This window comes from Callospermophilus lateralis, chromosome 12 (assembly GCF_048772815.1).
Source record: "Callospermophilus lateralis isolate mCalLat2 chromosome 12, mCalLat2.hap1, whole genome shotgun sequence".
Classification (NCBI taxonomy): domain Eukaryota; kingdom Metazoa; phylum Chordata; class Mammalia; order Rodentia; family Sciuridae; genus Callospermophilus; species Callospermophilus lateralis.
Window position 1 is genome coordinate 64,909,689 of NC_135316.1, and position 13,389 is coordinate 64,923,077.

A 13,389-nucleotide genomic window follows, 5' to 3' on the forward strand; every position below is an offset into this window, starting at 1 on the left:
ATAGACCATTAGAATTATGGTAAGTGCTTTCCCAACGGAAGGATGATGGATCTCGACCAAGACAGATCTTCAGCTGACAAAAGCTGCCACAGTGCCACCTGTTAATTCAGTATACTAAGTCCATACTACCTGGCACATACAGCTGCTCAGAGTTCACAGGGGAGCTCTCTGTGTCAGTCTGGCTCCCTCCACCTCTCTGTACCTCAAGAGTGCCTCACCACCCAGTAGTAACTAAAGGAAGGACACCAGAGGTTACCAAGACGTTACTGCTATAGCTATCAAAAGATCTTATTGATTATGTCCATGCTACATTGATTTTTAAACATTTTTAATATCTTCCTTGGCTTCAGCAATTCATGGGAAATACATCTAATTTTAGAGGGTAGAGAAGTAATCAGCAGAAAAGATATTCTTGAAGAAACGATGTTAAGGTTGGATAAATATAATACACAGAGGAATAGCTTGCATGAAAGCTTAAGATGAGAGAAACTATGGTGCTGGAGAATTCAACATGGCCTGTCAGAAATATAAATGAAGACCAGATCATAAAGTTCTGCTGGACCACGTTAGATGTTGAAGATTTTCCCAAACCAGTGAAGGGAGAAAGGCTCCAATGCCAAAGATCATGGTGGTTCCTGCCATAGCTAACTCTGAGGTATGAAGTCATTGTTAAGGACTAAATAAGGCCCTAAATAAGCTTCTTTCCAATAGCTTTCCCTCAATAATAGCCACAAACATTTATTGTCCACTTACCTCTAACATGACAGACACTATTCTAATTAATTTATTTACATTAAATCATCTAACCCTTACAAGATACTTGTCAATGATGTATTATTACCCCCACTTCATAGGTGAGAAAGCTGAATCAGAAAGAAGGTAAGTAATTTGACCAAGGTTACGGTGCGAGCAAGTGGCAGAGCTGGCTGCTTAATTCCCATATTTTACACGTTAGAGAAACTAATCCAATTTCAAATTAAGCACATGCAATTCAGAAACTGCTCCAGTGTTTTTCTCAGAGCTGGAACTAGGTTTCAGTATAGTGTATCTATCCAGATTTAATAATGAGTGAACAGAAACCCCAGGGTCAATTATAGGAGTTTGAGTCAAAAAAAAAACCACATCGTGTTGGGTCAGCAAATCCCGATGCTAGTGATAAGTTTCACCACATCATAAATATATCATGTACAGAAAATAGAAGAAAACTCGATGGCCAGCTAATGATTGACATTATAAAGAACATATCTGGGATTTGGAGAGTAAGTGTAGAAGAAAAGGGTGAAATATTTATAGATTTCAACTTCTCATTTACCAGTAAACACCAAGAAAGAGTGATTCAAACATCCTCAGGAGGTATCCACAATTGTGGAAGATAGAAAAATGTAGGAATCCGGCTTCCAATATATGAAAGGCACACTTCCCACTCTCCAGGAGTTTGCAATTTGTAATAGAAAGTCAAGATAATACCTAGATATCTACAACCCAAGAGGATGCAGTAAATGCTCTGAGAACATCCAAATGAAGTCCAGAGACCCACCCACTCCCCCAGATGTTAAGGTTGTTCTAGACCAGAATCAGGAAAGGCAGGATGCTGGACAAAGACTTTGAGATGGGTCTTCAAGGAGGCCACAGAAAAATGGATCTATTTCAAGGAGAGAGAAGAGTAGAAGCCAAAAGGAGGGGGTAGAAAATACTGTCTTGTAATTGAGAAAACTGTAGATAATTCCCACTGACTCAGTGTAAAATTTCAGAAAGAAGAAAGAACATTCATTTATTCAATATATTTTTATCCAATACTTCCTATATCCCAAACACTCATTGGGTATTCTGAATAGATACATCAGTTGACATGGTAGAACATGTCTTTGCCCTTATGGGGCTTCTTTCCAGAAGAATGGCAAACAGCAAAGATAAAGCAGACAGTGATTAAGTTGAAATAAATGGCCTGAAGCCTGGGTGGAGAACCTGCAATGGTAAAGACACACTGGCACTGCCTTCTACAGGCAGCCAAGAATCCCTGAGGGTGTTGGCTGGAAGTGTGAAAGGGGAGTGAGGTTCAACATGGATTTTTGAGATACTTGATCCCTGGAGAGAATGTAAGAGGAAAAACTGGAGAAAATAATCTAGACAGTGATGAAATTAAACATTAAAACACACATATGAGAGAAAAGGCCAAAGAAGTGAACAAAGGTCTTGGCCCAAAAAGGGATTGTTGAAGAAATGATAGGAAAGGGTCCACAGTTAGCCTCTCCGCTCAGCTGAGGAGCAGAGGGTGCTACTAACAACCTGTTAAGCCAAGGTTGGATGGCTTGGAGTGTGAAATGCAGTTTCAGTTTTGATATAATATCAATTTGGAAATGACTCTAAAAATCTATCAGGATCAATATCTGCATACTATTATGTCCTAGGTACTGTTGTAGATGCTATCAATACTTAGATAAAAGCCTGCAATTTGGATAACAAATATGACCTGAAAAGAGAGCTCTGTGGGAGTAATTAATATAGACATAAAAGCTGAAGCTATCAGAAGATATGATAACATGGAGACACGTGTGACACTATATATATCAGTGGGATGGATCTCTTTTTAATTTTTTTTTGTTTTTATTTTTTTTCTTTTTTTTATTAATTTTTATTGTTGGTTGTTCAAAACATTACATAGTTCTTGATATATCATCTTTCACACTTTGATTCAAGTGGGATATGAACTCCCATTTTTACCCCGTATACAGATTGCAGAATCACATCAGTTGCACATCCATTGATTTACATATTGCCATACTATTGTCTTTTTAATTTTAGATATAAAATATTTTCTAGACCAGAGAAGAAGGGTGTAGGAATGCCAGTTGCCTTCAGGAACATTGTCTATCAGGATGTTATGGTATAGATGTGGTGTCCCCCAAAAGCTCACATGTGAGACGATGCAAGAAGGTTTGGAGGAGAAATGATTGAATTTTAAGAGTCTTAACCCAATCAGCAAATTAATCCCCTGATAGGGATTAACTGAGTGGTAACTGAAGTGGTAGGGTGTGCCTGGAGGAGTTGGAAATCAGGGGTGTGGCTTTGGAGTATATATTTGTATCTGTCAAGAGGAAATCTCTTCTCTACTTTCTGATCATCATGTGAGCTGCTTCCCTCTGCCACACTCTTCCTTCAGCCTCACCTTGAGCCCCAAGGAATGGAGCCTGCTATCTGTAGATTGAGACCTCTGAAACTGTGAGCCCCTAAACAAACTATTCCTAAATAAACTATCGTGGTGGTGGAGTCTTTTAGTCACAACAGTGAAAAAGCTGACCAAAACATAGGGCCACACCTATTTTTTCAGAGGAATCCCAACACACTTGCTTCAGACACCTTCAGCTAGTACTGACTGAGTTTTCTCATCCTCCTCCCACAGAAAGTTCAGAAACCCAGAAGGGAAAAGTATGAGAGTCAAATAACATTCTGCATCCACAGAATAAGAAGCAGCTTCACTAATCTTTTTAAAGCTAGTATATCCTACTTAACCATTTCTTGGTATTTATAAGTGTTAATTGAGTAACTTAACCTTTCATAGAAAAAAATTATAAATGGGAAAAACCAATTCTCAGCTATCCACATTACTGGTGTGATCTACCTAAGCCATGGGAGCAGTTCAGACCTCAACAGCCTGCTAAGCTAATTCACCAAAAAGCAGACACAACAAGGGCAAAAACAGCATCATAGTCTGGCTTGAAAATCTCTTCCCATACTGCTATCTTTTATTTCAATTTGATGTCTAGGATTTTCTTCAAAGTAATTCCATGAAGGAAACATGAGTAAAGTTGAAGAAGATATGAGATTGCTCATGAGGTCCTTGTCGAAGCTGGGTAATGACCACATGGATATTCATCATACTATTATTTTGGGGGGTAGGTACTGGTTATTGAAGCAAGAGGCATTTTACTAGCAAGTTACATTCACAGCCCTTTTTATATTTTTGAGACGGTTTCACTATATTTCTTAAAGCCTCCTTAAGTTGATGAGGCTGGCCTTAGCCTCTTGAGTTGTTGGGAATATAAGCATATGCCACTATGCTCGGCTCATCATACTATTCTCTTGAGTTTTATGTATTCTCAATTTTCCATAACAAAAGAGTACATTTGTTATTTTTAAATTAATTTATTTATTTTAATTAGTATATATTACAGCAGAATTCATTTTGATTCATTGTACACAATTGCAACACAACTTTACATTTCTATGGTTGTACACGATGTAGTGTCCACAACATATGCAGTATACATGTACCTAAGGTAATGATGTCCATCTCATTCCACCATCTTACCTGCCCCCATGTACCTTCCCTACCCTTCCTCCTCTTTGCCCAAAGTTTTTCCATTTTCCCCATGCCTCCCCTGTCCCCATTATGGATCAGTATCCACTTATCAAAGAGAACATTCAGCCTTTGGTTTTGGGAATTGGTTTACTTCACTTAGCATAATATTCTCCAACTCCATCCATTTACCTGTATATTCCTCTAAGTAGACCTGGGCTTCAACGCTACTCCCCTCTGAAGGAAAAAAAGAAAAAATCATAGAAAAACCAGTATTCCCAAAAGATGCATCCTGAGCTGGTCAGACAGTATATCTATCTCACAGGGGATTTCTGAGGATACCCTGAGCCCACACTTCTATCCTCATCCCCCTTTACCCCCACCTTCTCAATAAGAATCACAATTAAATAACAGGAATATTGCTCAAAATGAAAATAAATCCCGAAGTACATTGTAAACAAAAGGTCAGTCTTCATTAGTTAGGAGACATTGCTTAATTTCTGAAAAATGGGAATAAATAGAAGTATGTTGAAGTCCAACCTGAACAGAGGAAGAGTCAGGACGAACCTTAAATGAAGTGGGAGCAACTATTTTTCCCAGAGAACCTTAGTGACTTAACTTTGAGCACTGTGCGCCAAGAATTTGTGCAACATTGTGCAGAGTAAAGTCTGGACAGCACACCTGTCTCCAAGATGTTACCAGTCATGGGTTCAGGGTGAGGTAGGACAGGAGATCATCTCTCTGAAGGAGCTGAACAGGTCATTAGAGAAGGTTAAGGCAGACATGCCTGGCGCATAGACACTGAATTTCCAGTCACCCTTTAAAAAGAACAAGCCCTTGGGGGAAGCACACCCCCACAATGACAGAGGAAGCACATGACACTACCTGGGACCTAAGACATCAATACTGGCAAGAGAGGGCCTTCAGATGTAGAAAAGCACAAAGATAAACCAGATGGAAAAATTATCCCCAAGGATATAAAAATGATTTAGGAAATGCAAGATAAACTTTAAATATAACTAGCAAATTCAGAGAGCTTTGGAAAAAAAATAATCCCATCATAAATTAGAATAGGATGCTACAAAAAAAATAAGATAAAGCTTAAAATTAAATCATCAATCCTCACTATGAAAAATACAGTGGAAGAAATCAAAGATAAAAAGTAGGGCCATCTCCCAAAACACAGAACATGACAAAAAGGTGAAAAGCTTCACTCCAAAGTTCCAAAGGAAAAAAAAAAAAAACCTAGAAAAAAATGAAAGATAGAAAATAATTTCTAGAAAATAAAAACAGAAGAAAAATTCCCAGTGCTGAGATTAAAAGTCCAGTTCAAAGCAATCCACTAAACTTTAAAAAAAAAAAAAAAAAAAAAAAAAAACCCTACTCCTAATTTCAACCCCACGAAGGCTTAAATGTTGTAACTACATAATGTAAAAACAATGGCCTCGCTGATAGAAGTTGGGAAAAGAAACCACAAATCTCATCTTATGTAATAAGGAATCAGTAGACATTGTTCACATCTGACATATCAAGAAATAGATGGCTACGTTATTTTTTGAAATCATATGGGCAGCCGTTAGAAGATCTAAAAATAATAAGAAATTGGTAGAAGCCAAAAGGCAGAAAGACACAGACTGGTGTTAAGTATGTGATGTTCCTCATCTTTCACAGGGGATGGCAATAAACACCTGTATAAAATCAGAAAGTCAAGGAGCTGGAATAAAGAAGCATTGTATTCAGAGTCACACAGACAACTACCAGAAGAACCTAGAAGAGCCAGAGGAATTATTAATAGAGACAGAACTGGTTGGTGTGTGAGTCTCAGGTCTTGTCTTCGCCAGTGCCATCAGGAAGCTGTTCTTTTGCCCAGGTGTCAACACCACTACAGATAGTGTCCCTGCCTCAAGTTGTGGGGAAATGGTGGGGTGTGGTTACCTCTGGGAAACCACCTACCTAGGATGTTGGAGGGGGCAGGGCAGTGCACTGGGAAAGGGGGAGAGAGCACAAGATTTTACTTTATAACCAGATTTTCGGTGCTTGAACTATAAAACACATTTTTTTTTCATTTAAATTGAAAGTCTCTCACCACTGGATCAAAAATATCTATGCTCATGAATCTTTTATAATAATAAAAAAAAACATATCACAGACATAGACTGCGCCAAGCATAGTGAGAAGGATATAAGTCAATATTGCCATGATTAAAGAAAATGCTAAAACCTATGACCACAATGGCTATAAACAAGTCATGATAAGCAAGGATCTCATAGTGGAGACTAGTATTCTAGCATTGCCAATGGCTGTGGGCTAGTATATAAGTAGCTCAGTGGAATATTTGCTAGAGCTTTTTGGTTGGTTATTTCATGAATAAATTTTTCATGTATTAAACGCATAAAAATAAATTTCACTTAGAAAATAAAATGTGTACATTTTAACTAATAGCAAACATCACCATAAAATTTATAAATATATAAAAATGCAGTGACAGCCTATTAGTGAGCACAGAAAAATATACATATGCAAATAGAAACAGATTAATACATTAAAATACACTGACCTCCTATTACTGAGAAGAAATACATGCATATGCAAACAAACATAAATGCTAAATGAAATTATATACCATATGCAAACACAACAATTAGCAGCTTATAAAATACAAATGCAGAATTACTAAGACACATCTGAAATAAGATTGCTAACCTTGAACAATAAATGCTTTAGAGGCACAATCTAAAATGTTAGTGAGAAGAAGAGAACATAGTAATATTAATGTCAACATATTTGATTTTCCAACACTAGAGCTATTGATTATTTCCTCCGGCACATTGGTTGGAAACAACCATTTGTCTGATATAATTTTATTTCAGTTATTATTCCCAACAGCTACTTCTTCAAATAGCAAGTGCAAAATAAACCAGATTTGAAAAGTTTGGGGAGGTTTTTTTTTTTCTCGTGTGGGTTGTAGTAGACAAAAACCTCAAAATAGAAACACAAAGAAACCTCAATTTGGTGATGTCAGGCCACTGATTTCAGAAAATCATACTTCAAAATTGGGAGGGTATTTATCTCTAAGCCAATCTCAAATTGGCAACCCCAAGTCCATAAAAACAGCTCCTGGCAACCATAAGAGGTTGCACACTGAGAATTATGACAAGCCCCCGAGAAGGCATTCCATTTGTCTGGGTTCGCTAGGTTTCACAGGAGTCTGAGCAATTTTTTGGAAGATAAACGCCTTATTTGAGATAGGGAGGCTGGCTGATAGAGGCTGATAGAGACGACAGATCTGGACTAGCCATCATCCCAGCGTGAGGACATCAGAGCCTCGCTAATCCCAAAGCTTTGAACGACCCAACTTCTGCCTCTCTTCTCCCACATCAGAGTGGAGTTTCTAGCAGCCCATAGCCTGCCACATGAATTAACAAGATAGATCTTCTCAGTGGATTTCCTTCTCTTCAAATGAATAATGGAGAACAACTTACCAACTGCATATTCTTGAGATCGTGTTATTTTAGAGCTTCTTGAAGGCTAATATTCCCTCACCTATTAAAATGAACGCTGGTCTCAGAAATGCCAGCTTGCAGCCAGGCAGCCCACACTGCTTATTTGCTGCCGATTTTAATAATAGAATCACACCATAATGAAACCTTTTTAACGTATGGTAATTTAATTGTGGAAACCCTGTCTGTTTCAACAAAAGCCTTCCATAAGTAGCTTTAAAGATTAAGTTATGGGAGGCGACTCTCATGCCATCTCCCAGTGGATGTGTATTACACTGCATTACAAGCCTGCCATTCTACAGTGGTACAAAGGCAGGCTCGGCTCTCCTTAAATCAGTTCTGAAATTAAAACTTAGGTTTATAAACCTATGAATCATTCTGCACAGTTGAGGGAGTTAGTTTTCAACCAACTTTAGGACTTAATAATCTAACTGTGTTGAGAACCACAGAAGAGGGAATAGGAGGGAATCTTCAAACACATATAATGATAGACATAGTAATTATGCAATCACAACAGCCAACATGTATTAAGCTTCAAATATTTGTTATGAACTGTACCGAGTAATTGACTTTATCCCTCAAAACAGCTCTGGAGTAGGAGGTCTTTATTGTCCCAGTTACAGAAGCTTGGCGCAGGTAACCCATCTCCAGTTTCTAGGTCTATCGCAACGAAGTGCCAAGACCAGGTGGCCTCAACAACAGGAATTTCTTATCTCACAGTTCTGGAAGCTAAACATCTGAGATCAAGGTGCTGGCAGGGTTGGTTTGTCCTAAGGGCTGTGAGGAAGAATCTGCTCCCTGCTTCCCCTCTAGCTTCTGCTAGTTTGCTGGCAGTCTTCAGAGCTCCTTGGATGGTATATGTATCTCCTGGATCTCTGCCTTTCTGTTCACCTGGCATTCTCCCCATGTGCAGATCTGAGTCCAAATTTCCACTTTTTATAAGGATATTAGTTATATTGGACTGGAGTCCATCCTAATGACCTCAGCTCAGTGAATTACATCTACAACAACCCTATTTCCAAGTAAGGTCAAATTTGTAGATACTGGGAGTTAGGACTTCAGCATATTAAATTTTCCCAGACACAATTCAACTCTTAGGCCAGTTCTGTTCCAGGCATGGTATGACAATCTCCTTCCAAGTTCCCATCATTTTCTTAATGTGCTCTCCTTAGGGCCTGTCCTTGCTATATTTTGAAACTTGACAAATACCCTATTTCCTACCTTTGATGTAGGCCTGCCAATGCCAGGTGAAGGAAGTCCTTGTTGGTTCTGAGTGATCCAGCCCTAACTCACCAAACTCTGATTTTTTTTGCAGTTAGCATACCTGTCATCTTTGAATCTCTGATAGAAGCATATAGCTGGTCAAAGATTCTGGGAATCCCAATTCAGCAAATATCAATTTTGTCATGTACTATCCCTAGCGTGGGGTGTGTGATCTGATGTTCTAGATCACTCCTGGGAAGTCCAGTTATGAATAAAGTATGTGTTAGTGGTTCCTTGTGGTGACAGCGTGCCATGAGAGATCCTTAAGATCCAACAGAAACTATGAATTATAACTCCCAAGGGGAATCACAGATAAGAGACTAAGGATCGGAAAGCAGATGTGGATCAGCAGGGGAAGTTGAAAGAGAAAATAAGCGAGGGGAGTAACCTGTAAGAATGATTAAAAAAATGCATTTATTGCCTTTCCCCATCTGGTAGCTATTTAATAATTGCATCACACTTTGAAAATAGTGGAACCTCATTTTTCCTTCATTTGCAGAGATTGAAATGGAATTGGACTTCTGAATACGTCAATGTTTGTGCCTTCCATGGCATGCATCCTCTCAGTAGATTTTACCAAATTATTAACTGGATTAGCAATCTTCAAAATCTCTGCAACAATCTTCACAATCTCCTTTATGGAATGGTAGACTTCCATGGGATGCTTTAAGAAAAAAGAAATCTATGGTCTCATTCTTATTTCCAACACTTCTCAACAAAACAGTAAGTGTGTGCCACGTTGCCTTTTGCTGCCTTTCAAAATCACCAGAACTGGTGAGAGGAAGCATTTTAAGGAGACAGTCTCATTTCTCGTAATTATCCATCTCTCTTCTACTCGATGTATCATGGCATGCCATGAGTCTTTCTCAGTACCCCCAAAAGGAAAATTATCAGCATTTAATAGGACTATTTCAGGAATGGCGAAATTGATTCCTCGAGACTTAGTATGCCTAAATGGTTTGCTCCAGATTGTCCAAACGACTGTGATCTTTGGCAGAGTCATTGATTCTCAGGCCACTGCTGGAAACATTAACCCAAGCCCTCCATCACCCTGTCAGGACTTGGTGCGCCTGCCCTCCTTTGTGTGTTCTGTCTCCCTTGTGTGTTCCCTGGGTTCAGTTCCACTTGCTAATTTTTAAGAACAGATTGTTGAAATGGCTGATACCTTATGATTTTAATTCAACAGGGCCCTGCTACCTTATTAATTAGATGAGCACTGTGTAATTCATTAGTGCAGGAGCACTGGGTGTTTTCTTTACTTATAATTGCTCTGAGCATACCCAGGGAATCTAAAATTGGAGGGGCTGGGGAACCACTAGTACTGTCCAAGGGGAGGGAATGTAATCATCCCTTTTTGCTTATTCAGAGCAATCCTCTAGATAGAGCGGGAAGATTGGAGAAGGGCAGAAGCTGACCCAGCATCCAGCCCTACCTGAGTGCCACCCTTCCCCCCATCCACCCCAACAGACAGGGACCCAGGAAGCTCTACTGTTTGGAAGTAATTGTCTTTACAGCTCTATTGACTTTGCAATATCCCTGAGACATTGAGGTAAAACAAGTTTCCTTGCAACTTCCACCGTTTATCTCACGGGGAAAGGGGCTAAGTATATTCAGATTCTGAAAATCCAGCACGTCCTATGTAAGTTTTGACCTTGGTTATTCAGGAGGAGACTGCTGATGGCAAAAACTCTACCCAAAAACCTGGAGTGGGAGAGGTGGTGCTTGCCCTCTGTCTCTGGCCTTAGGCTTGTGGTCATAGAGGACACAAGATGACTTAGCAGAAAGGAAGGCTGGGAGGAGAGAGCAGACAGCTGTCATGAAGAGTTTATGGGAGGGCAAAGGGTGGAAGGAGGATGCTGGGAGAAATCCTGGGGGTTTAAGAGATTAAGATAGAGATTATTTTTTTTTAACTTGACTGAATTCAAATATATTTCCCACACTGCCAGCTTTGCCAATATCTCTAGTTTCTAGACTTACTGACCTGGAAGACTATCTGCTTTTAACTGTAGGAAATGAATTCAGGCCACACAGTATCTGCTTGACCTAAAACAATTTCTTAGCTTCCATACTTGGTTGTTCTCTAGAAAGCTATTGAAAATCTGCTTTTAAGGTTCTCAGCATGAGGGCAAATCTTATTTTCATAATAAGAAAAGAATCTCCTTAAACATTTCAATGAACCAAACCCTATACTAAGTGCTTTTATTGATAGCCACACAAAGATCTCTATTGAGTAGAGGTTAAAGTCTTGGGTTTTGTAGTCAGACCAGAACAAGTTGAGGTCAGTACCTTACTGTGTGAACTTGAGCAAATAGCATTGGGATTGTAATGAGTTCTACTCCCTGGAATTCAAAAAGGATAATATGAATTAGTAGTGCAGTGGTTTGACACACAGGAACAAATCCTGGGGCTAGGGACAGCCCTAGTGTCAGAAGCCAAAAGGTACTGGACAAAGCCGAGGATTGATTGAAGATACAGAATTCCAAGCTTGTCCATGAATCCTGTAGCTTTATTGTCTAACACTCATTTCTCCAATACAAACCTTGAGAAGTAAAAGAGTCCTGGGAATAAAAGCAAAGCAATAAGTCTGCCCCTATCACTGGGACAGAGGAGGAGGATATACAACTCTAGTAAATCTTTCCCAGCCAGTTGTTGAAGATCTTTCAAGATGGGCTGTTTACCTGTGTGGTCTAAGGAGCACTGTGGTGGTCTCTGCCCTTCTTGGCATAGTCACCTGGCTCCTAGGTTACAGCATTGACATTTTCCAATGTTTCCAGTGTTCTTATCCTATGTGTTCTCCCAATACTCCCTGCACTGAATTATAATACCCCTTCACCTCACTCAACCTGCCACTCCCGTGCCTTGGAATTTTATTATCACTCTTCCAAGCCCAGTTCAAAGAGGAGTTGAGTCTTCAGGTCTTCCGAACCCTCCGAATATACTCACTTCTGAGGACTACCTCTCTCTTTAGAACCTGACACAGGAGACAATTCAAGAGGTGTTCCTAGTTACCTAAAAATCAACCATTCATCGTTCACAGACCAATCCCATGCTCTTGACTCTGTCTCCACTTAATGTAAATTCTTCCTTCCTGAGATACTCTACCTACAAGTTTATTTAGTGGCATTTGTCTTCCCAAATAGAAGAGTGGCCCTTGTTCCCCCAAGTAAGATAATGACATTTATTGCCCCCAAATGCTTGAAAATCACAGTGATAGGAAGCAAGAAGTTGGCTTTATTATGTTCTTCTTACCAGATTGCAAAAGCCTCAACTGGTCTATCCACCTGTCCTTTAGACTTGTCCAATTAATTTGTTTCTACTCTGTTACTTTAGTGTTGTTGTTGTCATGAGTCTTCATTTTCCTAAATTCCAATTAAAGTATCCTTTTGAATGTCTTAATTTTTTTTATTGGTTGTTCAAAACATTACAAAGCTCTTGACATATGTCTTAATTTAAGATCAGAAAAATTCAAGTTAAGGAGATCAACACAATCCCTGAGACCAGAATCTGAGTGATAGAAGTTATTCCTGCCTCAAATTCTCTAGCAGAAAAGGGAGGGGGGAAAGGACCATTAATCAGGGAAAATCAGAAAAAAAAAAAGGATGTGGATCTCTTCCCAGCAGAGTTTCCTTCCCAACCTTGTCTTGATATATTTGTCAGAAATGATTTGGAAGAATTATCCGAAGGGAGTACCTCATTTCACATTATGTTCAATATTTTCTAATGTTTGCCAGAGACTCTGCTCTCCAAACCCATTACAGAATTCATGCAGTTTGAGTTTATTTGATAATTTCTAAATTAATACTAGCTCACAAAATTCTGTGACTTTTTAAATCTTTTATCCATTGCTTAATTGTGTCATTGTCCCCTACCTCCAGAAACCTCCACTGTCTGATGCATGGATGTGCTCTGGGTGATGGAGTTACAGGTATTGAGAGGCACTGGAGATTAAGGAGCAGGATACAATGATATTTCAGATGAGATTGGAAATCAGATAGAAAGCTGGTGAAAGAGTTGATGAAAGAAAGCCACAGGCCAAAGAAGGGGGGCCTGGCCAAGAGGTTAGTGGGGAAAGCTAGAGGAACATTTTAGCAGATGCAGAGACAAGAACTAGAAAAAGTAGAAGTGCTTCAGTCTCATTTTTTAAATTGCCTCCTAACTTTGTGACGTTTTCAAAACAACTTAATATGCAAACCTTCATGTCCTTTTATTTATTCAAAGCATTTCTATTGAATACCTGCCATATGCCAGTCAGTTCTTAGGGCTAGGAATACAGGACAGTGACTAAACTAGACAAAATCTCATCCCATGGTGTTTAAAATTCTAGAGAAA